A 20528-nucleotide genomic window follows, 5' to 3' on the forward strand; every position below is an offset into this window, starting at 1 on the left:
CACCTAGTCACCACAAAGTTCGTAACCATCATAAAGAAAAAATAACATTAGAGTTTTTTGGCTTTTCGACTCTAAAAATAATCATTATGACGGGTATAGTAGTATTCCATGCAATATATATTGGGGACTTGGATGAAAAGGATAAAACAAACAACAACAAAATTAAATCTAAAAAGCAAATAAAATTGATCAAATATAAAAGAATAAATATATAATAGAATCTACAAACAAAGCATAATATATGTGTGCATCTGTAGATTTTCTTTCATTTAACATCTCTTCAACCTTGAAAAATGACAATAGTTAATGACTACAAGACAAATATCAAATGATACAAGAAGCAAAAGAGAAGTAGTATCGAAATTAAACAATCAAGAGATACAATAATAATATGTGACTAATTTTTAAAAATCTCTTACCGTCAAGTTGTTGAGGTATATATATAGCAACAATTAGAGTCATGGAGTTCTTCATTATTCTTCACACCTTGATAATGAATCTGATGACAATTCGTTCATATCATGAGCATTGCCATGGTTCATTATCTTAACGAAACAAGTAAAATTTAAAAAATAATTAAGACTACTTCATGACAAATTTTATACGAAAGTTGATCTCATGAAGCACACAAGTGTATTTATAAGTTAGGGAATATATCTTAATGTTATATAGAAATTCAAAAGTCTTGCTGAAAAAAAAGTCATACAAATAACTCTTGGGTTCTTCACCATACATGCACTTGCATTTAATTTGTAATTGGGTTCTTCACCATACATGCACTGCTAGGAAGTTGAATCACGTAAATCTAATGCCAAGGAAAGCATATACAAGTTACTTTACTTATTTTGGCTAATTCATTATACAATATAATTAATAATTATTTAATTTTCATGCTAATAAGTAATAAATAACTCATAATCTAAAAAATAATTAAAATATTAAGTAATAATATTTTAATTAGGTTTTTAAAATATTTAATTAACTACAAGGGCAAAACTGTAATTCAACTTTGAAGACAAAACCTTCCCACTTATAATAATAATAATAATAATAATAATAATAATAATAATAATATATATATATATATATATACTACTTTTTTGATATACTACTTTTTTGAAAATATATGTTATAGTAAATAGCATTGCTTATTTAAGCACGATTTGAATAATAAGCTTAGCAAAAAATAATATTGCAGATTATGTTGTGAATGTTCAACGTGAATCGTCATATATATCTCTTATTCACGCAAACCTATGAAGATGGTCAATGAAAATTTTTATTAATTAAATGCAATAATGTATATATTTATTTCAATTTGATGAGGTTCTATTATGTAATTACTCTTATTTCATTAATATTACCTTATAGACAATATTCGCTTTGTATTTTTCTTGTCATCTAACCACTTTTTTGAAAATATATGTTATAGTAAATAGCATTGCTTATTTAAGCACGATTTGAATAATAAGCTTAGCAAAAAATAATATTGCAGATTATGTTGTGAATGTTCAACGTGAATCGTCATATATATCTCTTATTCACGCAAACCTATGAAGATGGTCAATGAAAATTTTTATTAATTAAATGCAATAATGTATATATTTATTTCAATTTGATGAGGTTCTATTATGTAATTACTCTTATTTCATTAATATTACCTTATAGACAATATTCGCTTTGTATTTTTCTTGTCATCTAACCAGATGTGCTTTGCATGTGTATTTCACGTTAAATTGTTTAGATGTCACATGAACATGTGAAGAGAACAACTACATTTTATATATTCACATATTTCACATTTGTTGCGAATTTTAAAAAAAATAAAACTCGGAACATTTTGAAATAATATATTTTGAAGTTAGAAGATCTTGTTAACTTGATAATACATTTGTGCCATATATAATACTTTAATTTAAATACAAATACCTACCCAAATATAAATATATATTTGTATTAATGAAGATATTTATCTCATAAAATTAACTATTAAATAAATAATAAAAATTAAACTATTACAAACTTCAACTGACGTTATTACAAGTCATATAAACTTTTCTTTGTTTAAAATATTGAAATATTAAGAAATAGTAAATAAGTAAAAACAAAAGGACAATGTTTATATAGTAATAACTATTTTGAAGAAAACTTCATGAGAGTGTAAATCACTGATAAATAAAATTATTTTTTCGTCTTGACCATCAAAAACAAATCGTGACAATTCTCTAAATTTTGGAAAAGATATTCAGAAGCATATATCTACATCTCAAGAGAAATTGTTGACAAAAACAAATGAATTTAGACTACAAATGAACAAATATTTTTTTTGTCTTATCTGAAAGGTCATGACCTTTTCGAGAAGTCACAACCCTTTGGAATAGTCACAACTTATTTAAAAAGTCACAATTTTTTGGAAAAGTCACGACTTATTAAAAATAAGTCACAACTCTTTGGAAAAGTCACAACTCATTGAAAAAGTCACAACCTAAGTTAAGGATATTATTGTAATTTAACATTCAGGTTAGGAGTTCATGCTTTTAAGGTATATATATATATATATATATATATATAATACTCCTATTTAGAAATGGGAGTTTGGGAGGACCAACACTGCACTAAAGAGCTAGACTAAAAGCTATAGAAATTGTACATTGAGGCCCACCAAAAAGATGAACTAAAGTAACTTCATCTACTTCTATTTTTTCTACACATTGGAATGTAAACTGCTTTCTGTACACGTGTTTTTCTGACAATTTTGGTTATATTTTTCTTTAAAATAATTATTGCCTCGATTGTTATAACATTTATTTTTAATTTTAAAAGATTGGAAATTTTATGTTAAAAATTTAATTAATAGAAAAAATGATTTATTTAACTTTTATCATCATCAATACTACTAATTTATTTAACGTTTTTTCTTAATCTTCATCTCATCATTAATGTTATTTATATAATTTTCTTAAATCACTTATTTTATCTTTTTTAACTCTTTTACATATATAAAAGTTGGATATGTAAATGATGATGTGACATTTCTTAGAAGCTAAGATTACTATTTATCTAATTTCTCTAATTTTAAAAAAAAAATTAAAGATATCATACGCAAATTTATGGGCAAACTTAAACTATTTAATTCTCGAGAAATAAAAAGTGTCACATAAAATGGGACAGACGAAGGATAACTCTCAATTAAATTTATTTCACTTTTTATTTTCCATTTTTAACATAATTTTTCAAGTTGGATTTCTAGGAATTCTATAGTAGACCCATTTAAATTTTACTTTTTTGTTTTAAATTAGAGAACTTGGCCGCACTTCGCGCGATCATTTAAATTAAATATTTTTGATTAATTTTATAGTTACTCTGTTGTTTAATCACAATATTATTATTTGTTTTAATAATATGAAGATTGTGAAAAAAATAAAGCTTCACAAATTTTACATCTATTAAATGAGAAAGAATATATTTTTTATCAAATAAGTTAAAATATATTTGCTAATAACAAATTCTTCCATTGCATGAAGTTGATCCTTTAATATATAATATATATTCCGGTGTACCATTCTCCTTAAATGTCTAAGAAATATCTCATAATGTCAAATAACACTGTAATACTCCCTCTGGTCCCTAATTACTTGTCCACTTTTAAATTGACCCATTTATTAAGAAATCAATTAATGACATAGTGAGTTTATCATTTTACCCCTATTAATTATGAAGTAGATGAAAAGTTCTGCAATTTTCAAAGTAATTAGTCATTTAATTGAGGGTATAATAGGTAAAAAAGATGTTCTTTCTTGATTTGTCAAAATGGACAAGTAAGTAGAGACAACTATAAAAGGAAAAGTGAACAAGTAATTAGGGACAGAGGGAGTACTAAACAAATGCATCAGCAAATGAAATTTATATTAAAAATATATTGAATAATGACATAATGATACCTTAATAGAATTTCCTATCCATTTTAAAAAAAAAAAGCTTCACCCTTTCAATTTCGTTATATCTTCTTATTTAGTAGAAGAATCATAATTTATTATATTCTACTCCACCTTAATTTGTACCATCAGAGTTTTAAGAATAAATATTAAATTTTAAATCGAAATAAAAAATCATTGAAAAGTGACAGAAAAAATAATAATAGTATATGAAAATTAAAATAAGGTGCAAGAAAAGCCTTTTCACGATAATTTTTTGAAATATATTGATAACAATTAAAATGAAGCTGTTATTTTATCTTTAAAATTAAGTTTGATTGAATTGAATTAGTACAATGAGAAAAAATATTAAACTAATAACTTTTTAATGTTATTAAATGCATTTTCTTTTTAATTGAGTAGTAGATTAAAAGTTCCGAATTAGGATATTAAAATAATATCTTACTCTCTCCTTAATTATTATGGTATTGCAAATATTTATTTTCCTTAAATGATGATTCATTTTCCATTTACAGTTATATCCAATTAATTTCTAATGTATTGAATGTGGTTATGGGATATTGAAATAATATCTTTATCTTTCCTTAATCATAATAAAATTATAATTTAACATTTATTTTTTTGAAATGATAATTTTGTTTTAATTCCTAGAACATATTGTTTACTATATTGAATGTAATTATAATAAAAACATATTGTATTTAGTATGACAAAAGAACTCAAAAATTGGAGAAATTAGATAAATAGTAATCTTAGCTTCTAAGAAATGTCACATCATCATTTACATATCCAACTTTATATATATAAAAGAGTTAAAAAATAAAAAATAAGTGATTTAAGAAAATTATATAAATAACACTAATGATGAGATGAAGATTAAGAAAAAACGTCAAATAAATTAGTAGTATTGAGGATGATAAAAGTTAAATAAACCATTTTTTCTATTATTAAAATTTTTAACATAAAATTTCCAATCTTTTAAAATTAAAAATAAATGTGAAAAAAAATAATTCGAGGCAATAATTATTTTAAAGAAAAATATAACCAAAATTGTCAGAAACCGAACTACCAGAATAAATCCCCAACTACCAAAAGGAGCACCAAAATCAGAGTTTTTCAGGTGCAATAATTAATATTTTCCCAAAATTTAATAGTCTCGTTTTTCTATGTCTTCATGAAATTTATTCCTAGATATCATTTTTCGTTATTTTGTTGTTATTTCATCAACCCGATGGACAAGAAAAAACCAACAACTGCAACAAAATTGAAATTCCCAATAATTTTATCATTCCCTTTTACACATGAAATAGAATCTTTGAATGTTTTGTTTAATGTTACTTATCCTGATTTACGTACATTCTATTCTAATCCATCTTTTATAACTTCCCGTATTATTTTGACAACAAAAAATGATTTTGTTGATGAAATAAATGACATGCTTATACATCAATTTCCCGATGATGCTACAGTGTATACATCTATTGATGAAACAATAGAACCGAATGATCAGTGCCAATTTGAAGATTTTTTGCATAGCTTACATCCTGCTAACTTACCACTTTATAGATTAACTTTGAAAAAGAATTGTCCAGTTATATTATTAAGAAACTTAAATCCTACTGAAGGTTTATGCAATGGTACACGATTGATATGTCATGATTTTAAGTCACATGTTATCAGTGCTACTATTTATCCCAATGGTTCTCTTGTTACAGTCATTTACTGTTGTCTGGATTTTTTTTTGCGTCAATTCTACATATTTTCCCCACATTACATTAAGTTATAAATTAACTTTACAAATCATGAACTACTCGAAACAGGAATGGAAGAAAATAGAGATAATGTGTCTGTCCAAGAAAGAACTTTTGACAAAAATTTGCGTCGCCGTGCTAGATATGCACAGATGTCACCGGAGAGAAAAGAATTATTTTTATCCCACCTAAGAGAAAAAAGGGCTGAATCGAAAAGATAAAAAATCCTTCATCAATCAAATAGTACTGCCGCTCTTACAATCAACACTACTTCGTTATCTCCTCAACAAGGTCAGCTAACCATATTCTTATCTTCTTTCTATGGAATCTCTCTTCTCAATAGCTATAGCTATAGTTACATGCTTCAGCTCACCTACTCTTACTAGAGTTATTTTCCTCATTTTGTAGTTGAAGGTTCCGAAGCTACAAACCTACCAGTTACTTCAACTAGAGGAGAACGTATAGTTAATTGCTTATCTACCTTCGAAGTAGGTCAGTTCTGAAATATTACTTTAACTATTTTTACTATATTCATTTTTAATAATTGCCTAGGTGTCTCTGACACTTTTTATTTCTCGAGAATCAAATAGTTTAAGTTTGACCATAAATTTGCATATGATATCTCCAATTTTTTAAAAAAATTTAGAAAAATTAGATAAATAGTAATCTTAGTTTCTAAGAAATGTCACATCATCATTTACATATCCAACTTTTATATATATAAAAGAATTAAAAAAGAAAAAATAAGTGATTTAAGAAAATTATATAAATAACATTAATGATGAGATGAAGATTAAGAAAAAACGTCAAATAAATTAGTAGTATTGATGATGATAAAAGTTAAATAAATCATTTTTTCTATTATTTAAAATTTTAACATAAAATTTCCAACCTTTTAAAATTAAAAATAAATGTTAAAAATAAAAATAAAAATCGAGCCAATAATTATTTTAAAGAAAAATATAATCAAAATTGTCAGAAAAACACGTGTACAGAAAGCAGTACACATTCCAATGTGTAGAAAAAGTAGAAGTTCATCATTTCTTCCAGCTTTTTAGGAATACAAATATCGTCTTACAGTGGGGTCACAAAGGACTGATAGAGAAATAGGTCTCATAATTAGTGACGATCTCAAAGATTTCAGCTCATACAATTGCTTTTTCATTAATCTTTTATGTTTTATCCATCTCATGAAGCTATTCCCTAAAATTAGTAAAGAGAAGACAAAAAGTTGCATCTTATATGTGTTGAAGTTACTCATGAAGCAGTTATACGTTTTGCATGCACCAAATTGATCCGAATATCCTTAACATAGTATGTCACTTTCGACTGCAGAGTGTTCAACTATCAACGCACAAGTAGGAACACAAAATAGCTATCCACCATCTTTATGAATTGTAAGACTTGCTCTGGTACATTACACGTCAAATAAATTAGTAGTATTGATGATGATAAAAGTTAAATAAATCATATTTTCTATTATTTAAATTTTTAACATAAAATTTCCAATCTTTTAAAATTAAAAATAAATATTAAAAATAAAAATAAAAATCGAGGCAATAATTATTTTAAAGAAAAATATAACCAAAATTGTCAGAAAAACACGTGTACAGAAAGCAATACACATTCCAATGTGTAGAAAAAGTAGAAGTAGATGAAGTTACTTTAGTTCATCTTTTTGGTGGGCCTTAATGTACATGCCTAATTTCATCATTCATAATTCAAGGATAATGGGTCTGTCTCTATCCTTCTCCACTTAAATAAAAAGCTTAATTCACTTGCCAGAGAGCTTTAACCGGTGGCCTAATTAAGTCACAAGTCCCTTAACCTTTGCCAACAGAGTTAAGCCCTGGGGAGCATAACAAAGGTATATTAGCCTTACCACTCTTCCCTTTCCAACCCTTTAATGTTTTATTATCAGAACTAAATAGGCATGAGTACTTAAAATCTAACAATAACCCACATTTCTGCTAGACATATTTAGTAAGCCCATACTGCTACTTATCAAGATAATTGCAATATCCATTCAGAAAGGGAAAAAAATACTAATTAATCTGCTTAACTTCACTTACAACAGATAGTCTGCAGAGCCATTTAGTTATCCACCATAAAATTACTGAAATGCATCTAAATAATCAAACAAAAATTGTCAAATCTAACAAAATCCCAATTTAACTTTGGCTAAGCAAGCTGACCAAAGCATTGCCAGTTCTGAAGCCCGCTATAAAAGGAGGGTTGGAGTAGGTAGACAACCAACATTAAATCAACAACAACATACCGAGTGCAATTCCAAAATTGGGGTCTAAACAACATACTTGATTTTATTGAATAAAATTCTAATCAACACAATTGAAACTAATACTTCCCAGAAAATGTATAAATAGTAGCTGCAATCGAACGTATTTCACATAAACCAATAGAATAAACTAACTAAATTTAACAATAAAACATGAAATTCATTGTAAATTAAAGCAATTTTTTTTTTTTAGGTTTATGGAAGCAAAAAGGATTATTTGCAAGTAAAAAAGAATACTTGAGAGATGTGGTGGGAAACTGGAACAACGCGATTTACCATATCAAAAAATAATAATTTTGAGCATCATCATGCATGAGAGCATACATTAGTTGCAGTAATAACAAATTCACAGTGTCTTCAATTTAACATGTAAGAAAATCACCATCAGAAACATGCAAAAAAATCACCGAATTTGGAAAAGAAATTCCCAACAGATGTACATTTAGTAGAGGTGAAAATCGAGAAAAAGAGAGGTGAGACTTAAATTTATCTTGAAACTGATAATATCTAGTTCAGGTGAAACAAAAAGGTCGCAACTTAAAATACAAATGTGGATTCTACCAAATGAAGTGTAATGAATCAAAAAATCACATAAAAATTCACTAAAACAAAGAACTCACAGTTCAAAAAGGTCAACATAGTGAAGGAAACAAATAAAATCTATGAAAATATGAGTAAATAATAGATGGTTTTGAACGGTGACCTGGATACCCTTCCAATTCTTTACCGTTTTCTTTGAAATGTCTTCGCCGATTATCTTTGGAGAGAGACCAAGTCGATTGATTTTTTTGGAGTGAGAGAACTCGCCGCTTCGACTAAATCTCTGGTGATTGTGCATTTTCTTAGTACACGTGTTTAACAATGGTGTTGACATGTGTTTGAGTTTCCATGGAGAGGAGAAAGTACCCATAAAACGTACCATTTAAATTGCTTTTCGTACAATTCCTTTGACTGTGATAGTACAATTTACATTACTTTAAGTACAATAATGGGATACTGTGTTCGTCCAATCTAAGTCCCATAAGATTAAGAAAAGAAGTAAAACAAATTAATAATAATATTGATGATGATAGGAGTTATAAATCATTTTTTATATTTTGTAAATTTTCAATATAAATTTTTCAGTCTTTTAAAATTAGAAAATGCTAAAAAAATAAAACTAAAACTAAAAATCGAGGCAACAATTATTTTAAGGAAAAAATAACAAAAAATGTCAGAAACATTGATAAGAATAAATAAGTATCTATTGTTAAGAAGATGTCACCCCACATTTTCTATTTTAGCTTTATTATTACATATAGATAGAAACTTTAAGATGAAGAATGATCCAAAAATTTTAAAAATAACAAATCAATTACGTAAAAATACATGTGTACTTCTTATAAAGTTATAATAACTAATTTCTTCAAATAAATAATTAAATGAAAGAAAAAAAAGTAATTAAGAAAATAATATAAATAACACTAATTATGAGATTAATAGTATTGATGAGGAAAGGAACTAAATATGATCATCTTTTTAAATTCTTTTTTAAGAAAATATATATAGACTTTAATTAAAGATAAATAAGAAAAAAAACTTTAATTAAAGATACAAAAAATCAAGACAAAATAAAAGAAGAAAGAAATTAGAAGAATAATGAGGTTGAAAGAAATAATATCTAATTTTCTCTCTTTTCAAATCACAAAATAAATTTTTTCTTGTTCTCCTCCTAATTTGATACGAATTCCATAAATAGAATGATTTTTTCTCCAAATAATTTTTCTTACCCTTTGAAACACTAATCAGCTTTCTTATAAATTTCTCAACCACAATGAATTTTCTCTCCTTGTAGGAGGAATAAACATTTTTTCAAAAAGTCTTTTATTTTGAAAAGAATTTTTTGTTACATAATCTCTTTCTTTACATCAATGTCTTCACAAGAATCATGAGATATTCTCTCTTTCTCTTTTGTTAAAAAAGTCACATACCTAGAAATTTGATGGACATCTTAGCGACAGAAGTTGATACCATATATTGATCATCATTGTCAAAAGAAGAAGAGCCAAAGTGAAGAAATTTGTTCTTATTTGTTACAAATGCTCAACTATTTTATTTTATTTTATAGGCTAAATAATTATAAACAGTTATAAAAAATGAATAGTTTTTATCTTTTCATCTTCCATTTTCATTTACTTAAATCTATATTAGTGTTATGGATGTTATAAAGGGCATAATTAATCGGGTATGACATAAATACTTTTAAAAAAAAATACAAAACAAAGATAAAAATGTCAAAAAAATGAATAGAAATACTGGTCATAGAGAGATGCCACATCAAATTGTCTATATTCAGCTTTATATATACATATATAGGTTCATGCCCTTAGATGTTATTTTATTACTTTAGCTGGCATCGACATTTTTGTAAATCTGATATCTACTTTGGAACATTTTATAATGTGGCATAGGCTGACAATTGAGATCATAAATTTAAAAATAATAAAATTTAATTTATTATAATACTAATATCAATATTATAAAGATATATATATATATATATATATATATATATATATATCATTTAAAAAATATATAAAAAGTATTATAAATTGTAATAATTAACCGCTTTATTTTTTTTAAATCATATAATTAATTTGATTTACCCTCCAAAATTCATAGGTGTCACATAATTTAGACATTAATTCTTCATTACTTAATATATGTAATTATATCAATGACATATAAATTGAAATAAAAAATTTACATATTTTATTTGAAAATCACATAATAGTACTATAAGGTATAATAATTAACAACTTAACATATTTTAAAATTTTAGTTGACTCTCCAAATTCCATATGTCTATGTAATTGAGACAGAGAAAAACATATATTGGTTCAAAATTAATAAAAATATTATAAATTATAATAATTAACAACTTAAAATTTATAAAAAAAATCCTTTAAAAAAATTTAGTTGGCTCTCCAAATTCAATCGGTATTACAATAATTAAAACATAGAAATTAACATAGATTGGACTCCTGCTGACATTTATGTTTCCTTTTTTTAAATTTTTTCTTTTATACTTTATATAAATAATTTTTTAATGTAAAAAGTATTATAAATCATAATAATTAATAGCTTAAAATATTTGAAAACATATAAAAAGTTTTTGTTAACTTTCAAAATTTCATATATACCACATAAATTGGGAGAAATATAGATATATAGATATTTTAAGTTGCTAATTATTGTGAGTTATAGTACGTTTTATGTAATTTTCATATATATTACTCGCTTTGTCCTGATTTATGTGATACAAATGAAATTTCAAAAGTCAATGAATTTTTTATAAGTTTTTTTTTTATATTAACTTGTTAATTATTGTGATTTATAATATATTTACGTAAAACATACTCTAAATAAAAATAATTAGCAACTTAAAATATATAAAAACATACTAATAAATTGATCAACTTCAAATTTCATATGTACCATATAAATTAAAACAAAAACAGTAACATATATTGCACGGGGTCCCATATCTAGTATATATATATATGCCACAAGGTTACATTCAGTTGGGCCAAGGCCTAATATGCATTCATATTTGTCCTAGGCTCCTAGCTATCAAGTGGGTGGTAGTATATGTATTTCCTAGCTATCGGATAGATGATGGTACACTCGTATCCTAGCTACCAAGTGGATGATAGTATACATATATCCTTGCTATCAAGTGGATGGTAGTACATCTTAATTTATTTAGTTATTTATTTTTTTTATTTAATTTTTGTATTATATTTAATTTATTTACTTTTAATATTTTAATATGGATTCCGGTAAAAAAAATGTTGGCAAAGGTAAACAAACATTTATTGGTAAGGCCACTAATGTATTTATCGGAAAAAAATAAAACTGATAGTTCTTCTGAATCTAAAACTAGATAAGTAGCTCAAATAAGAATAAATACAGAAGATTTTACGCGTGCCGGTGAAATTGTTTTTCATATTGATAGTAATACTCAATTTGATCATAAATCTTTAGAAGCAAGGTTTGGTAATTTTAATGAACAATTAGATGAAGAAGCAGAATATGATAATATTAATGATGATAATGATACTTATGATGATGATGAAATAGAGCCACATACGGGATACAACTACTAGTTCCACTCTCATTCCCTCTCCCGCTCCCACTCCCATTGCCCTTGTACATCCTAGTAGGGCTAAACCCGAGGTGGAACGTGCTAAAAAATTATTGTGTGGCAACTTATGACTCAAACTGAGGATAAAACTCAAGCTATTTGTAATAAATGTAAACATAAAATGAATCATAAAACTGTGGGAAAGGAAGGTGGGACAGGACATTTAAGTAATAATTTAATGGGATGTTGTAAAAATGAATTCTTGCAAGCTAAAGCTATAGCCGAAGCTATAAAACATGGTACTCCCTTTCCTAATACATATGTAGGAGTAGGGGCGTTAACATGGTCCAATCACAATTAAACCATTCTAATGTTTTTGGCCCTAATACACATCGCACATATAGTAGAAAAATAGATCTTGAAGAATTAGCTATATTGATTGTTGTTTCTGGCTTGTCTTTTCGTTTTGCTGAAAATTCCGATGTTAATCTATATTGAAATTGTGTATAATCCATCTTTTAGAGGCTTTTCAAGAAACACCATTAAAAAAAATTGTTTTTGATTATCAAGGTCAACATTTTTATTATCTTCATTGTTTATTACTCCCTCCGTCCCATTTTATGTGGCAACATTTCCTTTTTGGTCAGTCCCAAAAAGAATGTCACATTTCCTTATAAGGAAAGTATTTAAAGGTACAATTCCTTTTTTATCCTTGTTGGTCCCACTTAATCTTAAAATAATACTCCAATACATTTATGAGGAGAGAGAAATTGAGTCTACTTTTTAAAAGGGCAATTTGGTAAACATTTCAAAGTCTTCATTTATTTCTTAAACTCCGTGCCCGGTCAAATGTTGCCACATAAAATGGGACGGAGGGAGTATATTATAATACTTGTAAATTGGCTATTACTTTTGATTATTTCACTTTAACTGGTCATTGAATTGATGAAAATTGGAATATGCAAAAAAGAATTTTAGGTTATAAATGTTGTGATATACATAAAATCAATAGTTACATAGCTCAAACTAATATAGATGGTTTAGAATTTTACGAAATTTGTAATAAAGTAATTAGTGTCACCTTAGATAATGCTTCTTGTAATATCGGTACTTTGCTCTATTTATTTTTTATGGTTTTCATATTAGGTGTGTTGCACACATGTATAATTTGACTGTAAGAGATGGTATATCAATGTATAATAATGGTTGTATAAAATATGAAATTGTATGTCATTTTATTTTTAAATGTCAAGTAAAGGCAGACGTAAAGAATTTGAAAACTGTTGTCGTGAATTTAATCTTCCACCCTAAAAAATTCTAAAATTAGTGTCTACTAGATGGAATTCTTTATATGAAATGCTTAAAGTTGCTTATGAATTTAGAAAACCATTACGAGTGGTTTGGGTTGCTCATAATTCAAATATGGAATATAGACTTACTGACAATGTTGGGATGACGTAAAGGATCTTATATATTTTTTAAAAGATTTTTATTTAGCTATAAAACAAATTTCTAGACTTTATTATCCAACTATTCATTCAATTTTACTGAATATTTGTGTTATTTCTTATTAATTTTTAAAATTAAAAATAATCCAAGGTTTCAAGAGCCCATTAAGTCAATGATTGAAAAATTTAGAAAATATATTTTTCCTATTCCTCAAATTTATTTAACTGCTTGTTTGTTAAACCTAACTTACAAAGAAATAGGTGCATCACGAATGGTTGAAAAATATATTTAAATTTAGATATTCAAGATTACGAATGTCACGACCCGATTTCTCAGGTCATAATGACACCTACTACACCTCACCAGTAGGTAAGCCTAACCCGCAACCCGGAGCCATAAGCAACGAACTATAGAAGCCAACAACAAGAAGTAAGAGCTTCGAACAAAGCAGAGAAAGGGAAATCAACAAACCTACATGAACCATCCCAAGACCTAACATTAGTTAGTAGTTGAGCATCTAATCTGAAATAGGAGTACACGTCTTTTAGAATACAAGACAAGTACAGGTTGTCTCTGAATACAATATAAATACTAAGCCTAGCCAAAACTGATGAAAGCCGGTAGCACCAGAGGCTAAGAGATCACCTAATCTCTGAAATCCCAAGTTACTCCGCACGACTCCAAATCAACGACGATTACTCAACTGCAATTGCAGGGGGGAAAGTGTAGTATGAGTACCAAAAACAGTACTCAGCAGGCGATGGTCGGATGAGCTCAAAAGATAGCACAAGCATAAACAACAAGAATGAGGAAAGCATAGCACAAGTAACTAAAGAGGAGATACTAAAGTAGCCATGAAATAAAGAATATAAATAGAAAACAAGGGGTAAGAAGTCGGGTCAAGAACCACTTGGATCGCAAGCCAACAATCTAATTGCAAGCAACTAAGATACCAAGTCGACTACCTAGTGTTAGGAGGACCCACAACCACAATTTTAAAGTCAAAACCTACTAGGTAACAATAAAACAATAGCAGAGAACATAATATAGTCAAACAATAACCTAACCGGACCCCCATAATCCTGAAAGGTACAAATATTAAACATAACCCAACTGCCCCCCATAAACCAGAGGGTACAAACAACAAATAAGTATACTGGTGATAGGTAATGCATAGGAATGCAGGGTGAGCAGCAGAACAATCTGAAACCATAACCATAGGACTCTAGTCAACTCCCACCCCAGCTAGTAAGAGTGACAAATCAATCCAGGCAGCCTAGCCACACAGTCCACTCCTAGGGGCGTAAGCTACCAAACTAGCAACAGTGACTCGGGGGTGTGTGAAATCCGAAGAGGATCTCAAGTATCAAGGCCGCCCAGCCAGCAAGTCCACTCCCAAGGGAGTAAGCGACATAGCTAGCAAGAGTGACCCAGAGGCGTAATTAAAATGAAAAGCATGCAAGAAAAGGCTTCGATGCGCCGGGTAGTCAAGTAAAAACTGAGTACAACCCAGATGCCTCTAATATCTCAAGTAGAAAAAGAGCACATCCCTGACGCCTCGTAATCTCAATAATCAGTAAGTCAATTGATCTAGGTGGTACAACTCCCATTAAAATTAGTTTAGAATAAAACTGAGTAAAATGGTGTCTCATTATGAATGATAAATATGTCAATGCATGGGTCGGGATCGTACCACAAAATCTGTGAGGATGAGCAAACAATGCAATGCATGTCATCACCAACATTCAAGCAAGGCACTCCAAATCAAATAATTATATAGCTGCTAAGACCACACTACCAAAGTAAAGAGTACTAACCTGGGATCCAATTGGTCCTCGCACACGGCCTCAGGCCTAACAATATAATCATAAAGTCAACAAAGATACAACATTTCCATCTCTAATCAACAACCAAAGGGATTAAGAACAGATTTCAAATCAATAAAGGGTGAATAAACTCAAGGGACGACATCCTACCCCAATCACGCCGCTCCAGTCCCAGACTGAGCACAACTAGAACCAACCTATGGCTACGACGAGCCACCAATGTCACAAGCATCAACGCAAGAAGAACCCCAAGAAATAAACCCAACAGGGAGCAAATCATAACTACGAGGCAATACAACAAAACCTAAAGCATCTAATGTAAAGCCTAGTCTAATGCCGCGACAAATCAATCCTAGCAAGGATAAGCAAGATTATCTATCCACAGGCGAAGCCACAGTCTTAACTATGGATCCTAACACCCACAATAAGCCCAAGGCTCCTACAGAATCAAGAAATGATAGAATAACAAGAGGAAAATTAAATACTCGGCAAATACCATCCAAAATTACATCAAATCTATACTAGGCATTATCTAAGAAGCTCAATCAAGAAAGTAGATCAATGCTCTGAATCTATCACACATGAGTTATCTGCATCTAAAACACTTTATGACATTGCCAAACTATCAAATTATCAATCACAATGTCATTACAGATGTTTTGACACTAAAATCGCAACAATTGGAAATGGACCCAAAATTGAGTCAAAATGAAAATGTGGGACCCGCGCTATAAATCCCAAAATTGACTCCTTTAAAAGGTCCTAAACTATGCCTAAAACTTGTATTCCATAATTGAACACAATCTGATGCCTGAAAAGAGCCACAATTAAAACAGTAAAATTAACGACACCAAGTAAAGGCAGCAGCTTCGAGCTCAACTTAACCTCAAAAAAGGTTCCTAAATAGCTTCTAATCCCAAACCCAAGTAACCACACTCCACACGATCACACATGACTTTGAATCACTCAAATCAAAGCTCGTATGAGGGAGAAATCACCTCTTGAAAATGAGGGCTGAAAGCTTAAATTTCTGAATATAAAACTCAAACTGGTTGCTAAAAGTCTACATGAGATGTCTGCACGAGATATCAACAATTTATCTGGTTCACTCCAACTCCAAATTCTCCGACGGGGTACCCGGGATTCATTCGAAACCCCGTGCGCGCAAACGAAATATGCTACCCCATTGAATTTGGCATTTCAAACTCAACGAAACCATCAAAACTCTCATCCGAGGTTGTTTCTATGAAAAGTGGGTCCCACACCCAAGTTCTATTTTAAACTAAAAACCACAAGAAGACTCAAAATGAGGCCGAAAGCTAGGAACCACACAAAAGATCATCCTAGACAAAACTCAACATTCCAGAGCTAATCGCACTGACGAAATGTTCATCTGAGCATGTTTACCAAGAATGTTGACCAAAGTCAACCCTTGGCTGAACCTTCAAGTTAAAACACCTAATGACACGAACTCACACCAGAAGTCTAAGGGCCGGAACCAACTATGACCTTAGCCTAAATTGGCCCTTCCAGAGATGTTGAAACCATCAAAATTGCATTATGAGGCCGTCTTCTTGAATTTATGACTGAAGTCAACCGTTCAGGTTCAAAGGCTCCAAAATATGGAAACTTGCACAAAATCCAAACGAACGACTCGACGACCGAACTGTTAGTTCCAGCAAGATATAAATGACTTGTGGTCACTAAAGGAAAGCTCTAAATGGTGAAAAGATCGAAGACCTATAGGGTCACTACAACGAATTACCTAGTTTGACAACAGTTAAAGATAGTATACAATTGAAGCTAGAAAATTGTATGACTTGTATAATTCTAGTAGAATAAATGAAGTAGTATGTAATGAAGAACCTGAAACTTCTAGGTGTAGATACAAAGATAATATTGATGATACGCTAGAAATTATCTTGGACTTACTTCTAATGGAAATAATGATTTTGATGAATATCTTAATTAGGGAATGGAAATTATTAAGGATGCATAGGGTTGTAATGACCTTTCGGTCATTTCTGTGTTTATGTCTCATGTTTTTCATTTAGAGGTTTCCTCTAGTAACCCCAAGTCATTTATTACTTTCTGGGATTGACAGTTCGATCACCTGGTCGTTCGTGTGGTTTTTATGTGAGTTTTAGTGTTTTGAGAGATTTTGAACCTTAAACGGTCATTTTTATCAAAAGTACTGTCGGTCACTTGGTCGTTCGTGTGGGTTTTATGTGAGTTTTAGTGTTTTGGGAGATTCTGAACCTTAAACGGGCATTTTTATTAAAAGTTTAAGAAGATGACTTCAAAATTCACATATGACAATTCTATCAGCTTCAGAAGGGTCATTTTAGGCTAGTAGCATGGTCGGCATGACTCCTAAGGTTCTCAGTATGAGTCGGTGCGACTAGGCATTTTAATTATAAAGTTTAAGCCTAAGTTTGACTTAAATAAACATTCTGAGTAAGCACACTTGGATGAGAATTCTATCAGCGCGGTAAGCTTCGAAATGTTGAGTTTGGTCTATATTAACCCTTTGTTTGTGTCCCGAGGCTTCCGAGCTAATTTTGATCCCCTTTGTGGATTTTGACTTAAAATGGCTGTTGGGTGTGGGACTCACTTTTTGTCAAGATGATCTCGTATGAAAATTTTGAATGTGCCATTGAGTTAATTATATCAAATTTGGTATGGTTTCATATCTCGTTCGCATGCACGGGGCTCCGGACGAGTTCAGAACACCTCGTCGAAGTTTTTAAGTTTCCAAAAAAATGCTGAAATCTAGTGCATATATAGCAGAAATATTAGCTCATTTTGGAAATTTTAAAACCTCATAATTTTCTCATTTCTTGGCCAAATGAGGTGATTCAAAGTGTGGAAGCTTTGTTTAGATGGTGGCCTCGCTATAGAGTTATCGGAAGTTGTTGGGTGCACATCGTTCGAGGTGAAATCGCTATAAACCATACTGTTGTAGACCTTTTTTGACTTCTTAAGTTTGGCTATATTGATTTGGTGATATCTTGCTCATTTTATCTCGGTTGTGGGTAATTCAAGTCCCACGTGTCAGAATTATCGAGGCTACGTTGTGGAGTGTTCAATGAGTGTTTGGCATCCTTTGATTTTGGTAAATTCTGAGTTTTACCTGCTATGTTTTTAAAATAATTGATTAAAGTCCGGTGCGGATCTCACAATTCCCGTTTTGACTCCAAAATTGACTCATCTCCATTTTTTGTGATTTTGGTGTCTAAACAAGTGTACTAACGTTGTGATCCTATATTTGATAGTGTGGCAGCGTTGAAAGGCCGTTTGGAAAGGAAAAGCTCTGGCGAAGTGATTTGGAGCGCGCGGTCGTCCTTAAGGTAGGGTATGACTTCCTTTCAATCTAGATTGAACCTGAATGTGTAAGCTCAAGTTGATTAATGTGAATTGGGGGTGGGGACCCATTATTTTTACCTCTCTTCTTAGATATCGTATTTTAGGTTTGATCGACATTATTTCAGACATAGTACCTTGTTTGTTGGGTGGTTTGGATTTGTGCATGCTATGTGAATTACTTGAATTTACTTGATTTCTGATGCATATCGAGCCTTACCCTAGGATAGACCAGTGTTGCCTTAGACTCTCAAACATTGTTGCTTTGATTTGTCTCTAATGTTGTTTCAGACATACTAGATCCATGTAGACTGGAATAGTAGACTTGAGTCAAATAGTATGAGCCTTAATTTAGGCAAATTCTTTGCTTATTAGATCTTTTATCCTCTCTCTCCCTATTTCTACGGTTTCGAGGTGTTACTGGAGGTTTATGCTATCGTGACAATTGGAGATTGAGTTATACTAGGGTGGGAGCCTTATGTTGATATATTTGGGTGGGAGTGAGTTGACTTGACATGGGATTCTCTTTGAAATTGACACAGCCTTGGCACTTTTGTTAGTTAGGTTATGAGTTGGTTGGTTGCAGTGCTTATTTACAGTTTGAGGTAGTTATTTCCAGTTCGAGGATGATGTTTTACACTTTGAGGCTATTATTTCCAGCTTTAGATTGATGCCTTGGGTTTATGGCCCAAATTCTATCACCTTGGATTTGAGGCCCAAATTTTATCATTTAGGGTTCAAGGGCCAGCTTCTACCACTCTAGGTTTCGAGGCTTGGTTAACTTCTTTTGTACTTGGGTTTGAGTATCTTATTCTTGTAGTCTTAGATATTTTGTGTATATGTCGGGCTTCCGTTCAAGTTTATTTAAACTTGCGCACGAGGGTACCATCTAGGCTTATGGGGATTTAGTTAGGTTTAGTTTATCTATACTTAGATTTAGTTCCTATACTCGTGTGCCTTCTTTCTTTCTCGTTTTGACCTTTGTTTGCGTCTAGATTCTATCTTTTCAGATTATTTTTACCTTTCTTGCTCAGTTGGCCTATGATGCTTACGGAGTACCCTGTTTTAGGACATATTTTACACTTTGCATCTTTTTGTGATACAGGTCCTAATATCAGCTACTAGCGGTGATTGTTCGTGTCATCTTTTGCAACTGTGGTTCGGAGATGAGGGTGAGCACTTGACATTCTAGGTTTATCCTATCTCCTTGTACTTAATTTAGCTAGTCTTGTTGCTTTTGAGACATGCTTTGTTGTCATCCACTTTTGAGACTTGTAATCTTTATTAGACAGCTCTGTACTAGTGACTTCCAGGTTCAGGGAGGGATTTATGTATATATTTATTTTTGTTTGCTTCTGCCTTATTGTCCTTTGTTTAGATTATTTTTTTGGCTAGTTTCTACTCTTACACTCATTACTTGATGTTTTGGGTTATGGGTTGGCTTACCTATTGGTGGGGTATAGTAGGTGTCATCATGACTCGAGAAATCGGATCGTGACAAAGGCAAACCTCAACTTCTAGAATGGTGGAGGAATCGCTCTAAAACATTTTCAAAACCAGTGGTTCGAGATGTGTTAGTCATTCAAGCATCTTCAGTAGTTTTGGAGGATGTTTTTTGTTCAACGAGATTTCAAATTGGAGAGCATAAGTATTTATTAGCATCAGACAGCTTGTAGATATCATTATTGTTTAAAGATTGAATCAATGTCGAGTGAAAGAATTATGGGCGTCCAAATTTACCTGCCCAAATTGAATATGATATAGATGAAATGTTGGTAGATT

General features: G+C 30.3%; 1 pseudogene; it reads left to right on the plus strand.

Moving 5' to 3' along the window:
* The first annotated feature begins 5757 nt into the window (after positions 1-5757).
* On the plus strand, positions 5758-6189 carry LOC125837331 (uncharacterized; annotated as a pseudogene).
* The last annotated feature ends 14339 nt before the right edge of the window (positions 6190-20528 follow it).

This window comes from Solanum verrucosum, unplaced genomic scaffold, assembly GCF_900185275.1.
Source record: "Solanum verrucosum unplaced genomic scaffold, falcon-dt-bn FXZP01000130.1, whole genome shotgun sequence".
NCBI lineage: Eukaryota > Viridiplantae > Streptophyta > Magnoliopsida > Solanales > Solanaceae > Solanum > Solanum verrucosum.